The sequence below is a fragment of the Tachyglossus aculeatus genome, chromosome 4 (genome assembly GCF_015852505.1).
Source record: "Tachyglossus aculeatus isolate mTacAcu1 chromosome 4, mTacAcu1.pri, whole genome shotgun sequence".
Lineage (NCBI taxonomy): Eukaryota > Metazoa > Chordata > Mammalia > Monotremata > Tachyglossidae > Tachyglossus > Tachyglossus aculeatus.
In genome coordinates, this window is record NC_052069.1 from 91537419 (window position 1) to 91544659 (window position 7241).

At 42.0% G+C, this 7241-nt stretch overlaps 1 non-coding gene across 1 annotated transcript; it reads right to left on the bottom strand.

Annotated features, from left to right (window-relative positions):
- Positions 1-243: 243 nt before the first annotated feature.
- LOC119927848 lies at positions 244-382 on the bottom strand. The gene has a single exon (XR_005450815.1). It is a non-coding gene; the product is annotated as a small nucleolar RNA SNORA7 (small nucleolar RNA).
- Between the last annotated feature and the right edge of the window lie 6859 nt (positions 383-7241).

Consider the following 7241-nt stretch of genomic DNA (forward strand, 5'->3'; position numbering starts at 1 on the left):
CATCCCAGATAGCACTTGTCTTGTCTTATACCGTCGAGGCATTTCCAACCCATAGCAACACCAAGGACACATCTTTCCCAGAACATTCCACTCTCCATCTGCACTCATTCTGATAGTGTATCCATAGAGTTTTCTTGGTAAAAATACAGAAGTGGTTTGCCATTGCTGCCTTCTGCACAGTGAACTCGAGTCTCTGCCCTCGATCTCTCCCATGCTGCTGCTACCCGGCACAGGGGAGTTTTGACTTGTAGCAGATTGTCTTCCACTCACTAGCCACTGCCCAAACTAGGAATGGAAAGGGTAGGCCTCTGCTTGACTCTCCCTCCTGTAGCTGAGACTGGTAGAGTACTGGAAACTCTCCAAGGTGTGATCCTGAGGGGGCACTTTTGTGTACATATCTTTAATTGCTGTTAGTTGACCTTATTTGTAATTTATTTTCAGATCTCCCCCACTGGATTGAAGTTTCTCTGAGGGCAGGGATCATATCTACCACTTCTCATGTACTCTCCTGAGAGCTAAGTATAGTGCTCTGCACCCAGGAAGGGCTCAGTCAATCATATGAGTGTTTGTGTGCAGAGCACTGTACTAAGTGCCTGGAAGATTACAGTAAAACTTAAAGGCTATTGATTGTTGAATGGAAAAAGCAACAGAGGCAAGCTAAACATTCTCTGCCCTCAAGGAGTTTATAATCTAATGGAAAAAAGAGATTATTTACGAATAGCGGAAACACAAGAAAGGATTTGGAGTGTGAGACTCATGTTGTAGAGGGACTGTGCCTGACCTGATTAACTTGATTCTACCCTAGCACTTAGAAAGCACTCACTAATACCGTAATTATAATAGGCAGTTACTAGGCTATTTTAATACATAGGATGAAAAATAAAATTTAATATTAAACTATTCCCTAGGTTCATTGCTCTCAAAATGGGGTCACCTGAATTGCCTTTCCCCAAGGCTGTTAATAAGAATGTCAAAGTTGCCAGACTTTCTAGAAATCAGTTTTTAAATAAGGCAGAAACAGACTCCAGGTGGCCTGAATCTCAGCTTTTTGCCTTCTCTAACTTGCTCCTTAAAACCGAATAGATTAATGATGGCAAAGAGGTTTCAGATAGGATAAATATTTCATGACCATGGCCCGAATCCACATCATTCCTCTGCTTCACTCCTCCCCACCCCATGTATATACAAAGGGTGTTGAAGAGAGATGTAAGGAAGATATCAGTGCTATTGAATTACTCACTGAATCTCCTCTGGCTCACACTGGGTTTGATCTGCTCTTAATTGAGGAAGGGTACACCTGAAGCTCTCCATGCTTCCTCCTCTGCCTGTCAGTTGAATTTTGTGACCCTGACAATGCTACAGTGCAGAGATAAGATATTTGAATGATTGATTTTTCCATTAGAAGGCCTTTTTAGATGGAAATTCTTTGGATTTCATAGACCTGATGAGACCTGAAGGGTGTGAGCAAATTGGAGTAATAAAAAATTGATTTCAAAACTATGCCTGCAAGTATCATTTCACCAGGCTTATCTGATAACTGTAAGCATTTAATTGCCTTGCATAATTTATTTATGCAGGAACTTTTTCTTTGAAATTTTAAATAAACAACACTTCTTTCAACTACAATTAAATAAATCTATAATAATAACCATCAAAAATTCAAAAAGTATAAGTCATTTATGGGCATATTGTTTGAATGCTCAAAATTCTGCAAGCAATAATATTGCTATTCCTGAGTTAAAATGAGATTGGCAGATCTACATCCAGTCTGCAGATATTATTCAAACAAGATGAGTTATTGGAATTTGACAATGGTCAGCAGTAACATATGTTCACATACGATTATAGCTTAATCTTCTGTAGGCACAGCAGGAATCTTCCCAGAGTGACTTATGTCCTCCATCTCACTAGCTGACCTAGAGGGAAAGACCTCATGCTCACCTCCGGGGCTGATTTTCTTGCCTTTTATCTCCAGTGACAGATTTAAAGATACAATAGTTTCTCCAAGGAGCAGTCCTTGTCAATCAAACAGAGGTTACAGGCAATGATAGGCACCCAGTGGAAGTTGTAGAGTTCAGATGGTGATGGCTGTCCCAGAGAAACTGAGCCATTGTACTCTCCAGGATGAGGATGGTTCCTAGAATAGGAAAGGAATGGGAAGGAGGGGTTAGAGAATGTTTTTAATTTGTTGGGCCCAATTTTTCTGTAATTATTTGTATTTCTCCCATCATCCCTTGGGACACATCAACTCCTACCATCTGTTCTTCATTCTCCAGAGGAAGCCATTGTTTTAGCATTATTTTAATTTTTTAAAATCTGTCAAGCTATCCTTTCATCTCGTAGGACTGATACGTATGTGCCTAATAAATCACATTACCCATGTGCAAAGTTTTGTTGCATTTGAACAACTGTTTTGTTTATTTTTAAATTTGCAATTTTATCGCTATTATTTTACACCTAATGGGGAAGGCAGTTAATACCAAGATGAAGTTCCTAGAAAAGAAGCTTGTAATGTAGGAGATATATTACACAACTGAGAGCAGCAGATATCCAAATAAGATCACAAACCATGACATTCTGGAGTGCGGTCAGTCTCCTAGTAGCAAAGCTACACTCACCGCTACACAGTTACACTGGACGGGTTGGCTGGGGGGAATGAGTGACAGGAGGTTCTGCAGTGTGCCCTTGGACAAGAGACTTAAGTCCTCTGTTCCTCCGTTACCTCATAATGCAGATTGACTGTGAGTTCCATGTTGAACGTGGACTGTGTCCCACCTGATTAGCTTGTATCTATATCCGTGCTTATTATACTGCCCTCTACATAGTAAGCACTTAAATACTATTATTAAAAAGAAAAGGGAAAAAAGGAGGTTATTCAAATAATTGCCATATAAAGATCCAACAGTGGTAGAACAAAAGCAAAGGGAGAAGAGAAAATATTTTAAGGACATAATAAAACTAAGTCTCAGACAGTGTTCCATCCTAGCTGAAAACTCAGTCATTTAAGAAGAAAAATGATGGCATGTAAGTGCTTACTATGTGCCAAACACTGTTCTAAGAGCTGGGGTAACAATAATATAAAAATGATGGTATTTGTTAAGCTCTTACTATGTGCAAAGCATTGTTCTAAGCGCTGGAGAGGTTACAAGGTGATCAGGTTGTCCCACGGGGGGCTCATAGTTTTAATCCCCATTTTATAGATGAGTTAACTGAGGCCCAGAGAAGTTATGTGACTTGCCCAAAGTCACACAGCTGGAAGTTGGCAGGCTGGATACAAGATAATCAGGTTGTCTCATGTAAGGCTCTCAGTCTCAATCCTCATTTTCCAGATGAGGTAACTGAGGCCCAGAGAAGTTGTGACTTGCCCAAGGTCACACAGCAGACAAGTGGCGGAGCCAGGACTAGAACCCATGACTTCTGACTTCCAAAGCCGTGTTCTTTTCACTTGGGCCCAATTTTCCTGTTTTCCTGAGGATAGAACAGGAAGACCTACTGCTGTCAAGAAAGGAGCAGTTCTTTCTAAGCAAAAGCTTCTTATGAAAGAAAGACAAGGAGGCAAAAGACAAAATAGTGTCAGACTCTGCTAGCATCAAGTGTGACAACACAACAAGGGACAGTCTTTTGGTTTGCAAAATGTGTCCAGAACCATAGGGTTCCTCATTGGTCTTTTCAGAAACCTGGGTACCCATAAGTGAGTTTCACGATCAGTGGTGTCTTTAAATACAAAGGACAATTCTCTATAGATGCACATAAAGTAAATGAATGTATTTAATGTATGCACATAATCAATCAGTGGCATTTACTGAGTGCATCCTGGTTGCAGAGCACTGTACTAAGTGCCTGGAATAGTACAATACAACTGAATTGCTAGACACATTCCCTGCCCACAAGGAGAACATAAATACATAAATTTATCACATGTATATTTTTAAATACAATATAAAAAATGTCTGTTTTCCCTATAAGAATGTAAGATACTCGTGGGGCAGGAACATGTTGAGTGTGTATGCTGATGAAGCTTAGAGTTATGCCATATAAGGCTACCCATAATGGAAAAGTCCAAGCTGAAACGTCAAAGTTGATTTACCTGTGCTGTGCTGCAGCGACATGGGAAAGAGTCAAAGCCAGATGATCAAGGGATCAAAACAATAAACGGAGACAATGGCAGAGACTCAAGTTTTTGCTGCTCGGAGGAAGGCAATCATAAACCACTTCAGTATCTACACCAGGAAAACTCTTTGGATACACTTACCAGAATGACCTTGTGATAGAAGATGGGATGTTCTGAAGAGGGTGTGTCCATGGAGTCTCTATGGGTGGGAAATGACTAGATGGCCTATGAAGAAGATCTGAGGATTGGGATGAGTTGAGTATCATAGTTCTTAGGGAATGTTACTCAGTACACAGGAAATTCAGCAGGGAGGGGTAATAGGGCAGAGAGATGAGCAAAGTTAAGGAAGGCTTCCTTGAGAAGATACCTCTGATTTAACTCTGCCCTCTCCTCCACCCTAAAACAATATTTCTCCACACTATCGGCTTCTATGTCCGCTGCCCACACAAGCTGTTTCAGAAACTTTACTCCTCCCTTAATTTTCCTGTTCCAGTACCTTCCCTTGACTCTTGCCCCTAATGACTTTGCAACCATTTCATCGATAAATTTGAAGCCATCATACAGGATTCCCTACAATTGCACCCCCACCTTTCCCACCCTACCCTACTCATACTCAGTTAGACTTTCTTGTCCTTTCCAATAATACCCCAAGAGTTCTCCTACCTCCTCCTAAAATTTACCATCACCGCTCCCTCTGGCCCCATCCCTTATAGAAACATATGCTTCTTCCCTACTTCCCTCCCTGACTGCAATTTTCAGCTGCTCACTCTCCACTTTTCCTTCCATACTGCTCTCAAACATATTCATGTAGCCCTCCGTCCTACAAAAGTCCTTTGATCTCACAGCATCTTTCAGTTATCATTCCCATCTATTCTACCACTCCTCTCTAAAGTCTTTGAGTGCATTTTTTTTATACCTGCTGTCTCTACTTCCTTCCCTCCAGTTCTCTCCTTGATCACCTTCAATCTGGTTTCTACCCATTTTAATCCACCAAAACCGCCCTCTCTAATGTCACTAAAGACCTCTTTCTCATCAAATCCACTAGTTTGTACTAATCCTACTACTAATAATAATAATGGTATTTGTTAAGCACTTACTATGTGCCAGACACTGTTCTAAGCACTGGGGTAGGTACAAGATAATCAGGTTGGACACACTCTCTGCCTCACTTAAGTCTCACAGTTTTAATCTCCATTTTACAGATGAGGGAACTGAGGCACAGAGCTGAGATTAGAACCCAGGTCCTTCTGACTCCCAGATATGTGCTCTATCAAGCCACACTACTGTGTTGTTACTGTGGACCATCCCCTTCTCCTGGATGCACTGTCTGACCTTGGTTCATTTCCTCTCCTGTTCTCCTCCTATCTCTCTTGCATATTCCTTCTCAGTCTCTTTCACAGGCTCCTCCTCTGCCTCTCACCCCCTAACTGTGGGAGACTTTAAGGCTTAATTCTGGGTTCCCATCTATTCTCCATCTAAACCCACTCCATTGGAGAGCTCATTTGCTCCCAGGGCTTCAACTACCATCTCTTTATATGCAATTCCCAAATCTACTGCTCCCTCCCTGACCTCTCTCCTACTCTGTAGTCTTGCATTTTTTTTTCCTGCCTTCAGCAAACCTCTACTTCAATCCATCACCAAATCCTACCGGTCCCACCTTTACAACATCGCTAAAATCCGCCCTTTCCTCTCCATCCAAACTGCTACCATCTTAATACAATGATTCATACCACCTTGATTATTGCATCAGCTTCCTTTCTGACCTCCCAGTCTCCGGTCCATACTTCACTCTGCTGCCCATATCATTTTTCTATAAAAATGTTCAGGACGTCACCCCTCTCCTCCAAACCTGCTCATCCACCTTCAAATAATGATAATAATAATTTTGGTATTTGCTAAGCACTTACTACGTGCCAGGCACTGTACTAAGCACTGGGGTGGGTACAAGCAAATTGAGTTGGACATAGTCTCTGTCCCATGTGGGGCTCACAGTCTCAGCCCCATTTTACAGATGAGGTAACAGAGGCACAGAGAAGTGATGCAACTTGCCCAAGGTCACACAGCAGACAAGTGGCAGCACTAGGATTAGAACCCATGACCTTCTGAGTCCCAGTCCTGAGCTTGAGTCACTACATCATGCTGCTTCTCTGTGCTGCATTATATCAAACAAAAACACCTCACCATTGGCTTTAAAGCACTCTATCATCTTTCCCCCTCCTTCCTCACCTTGCTTCTCTCCTTCTACAACCCAGCCCACACACTTCACTCCTCTAATGCTAACCTTCTCACTGTGCCTCAGTCTCACCTGTCTCACTGCCAAACCCTAGCCCATGTCCTACATCTGGCCTGGAATGCCCTCCCTCCTCAAATACAACAGATAATTACTCTTCCCCTATTCAAAGTCTTACTGAATTCACATCTCCTCCAAGGGGCCTTCCCAGATTAAGCCTCACCTTTCCTCATCTCCCACTCTCTTCTGCATTGCCCTGACTTGTTGCCTTTGTTCTTTCTCCTTCCCAGCCCCATAGCACTTATGTACATATCTGTAAATTTAGCATGCCCAAAACAGAACTCCTCAAGTTACCAACCAAATCCTATCCTCCCACCGACTTTCCCATGAGAGTAGACAGAATCACCATCCCCACTCCATGTCTCACAAGCCCACAACCTTAGCATCTTCCTCAATTTAGCTTTCTCATTCAATTCATCTATTCAATGTCACCAAATTCGGTTGGTTCATCCTTCATAATATCTCTAGAATCCACCTCTTCCTTTCTAACCAAACTGTTACCACGCTGGTGCAAACACTTATCATATCCCTCCTCTTCAACTATAATAGCCTCCTCATTGACTTCCTAGTATCCAGTGTCTCTCCACTCCAGTCCATATTTTATTCTGCTGCCAGGATCATTTTTCTAAGGAAATGTTCACTCCACTCCTCACATAACTCCAATGTCACCCATCCATATTCTCACAAGGCTTTCAATCAGCTCTCCCCTTCCTACCTAACCTGCACACAGTAATCACTCAATAAACACAATTCACTGGTTGACTGATAACATTTAATCTCCAACTACAATGCAGACTTCATGCTTTGCTCCTCTGTAATCAACCTACTCACTCTGCCTCA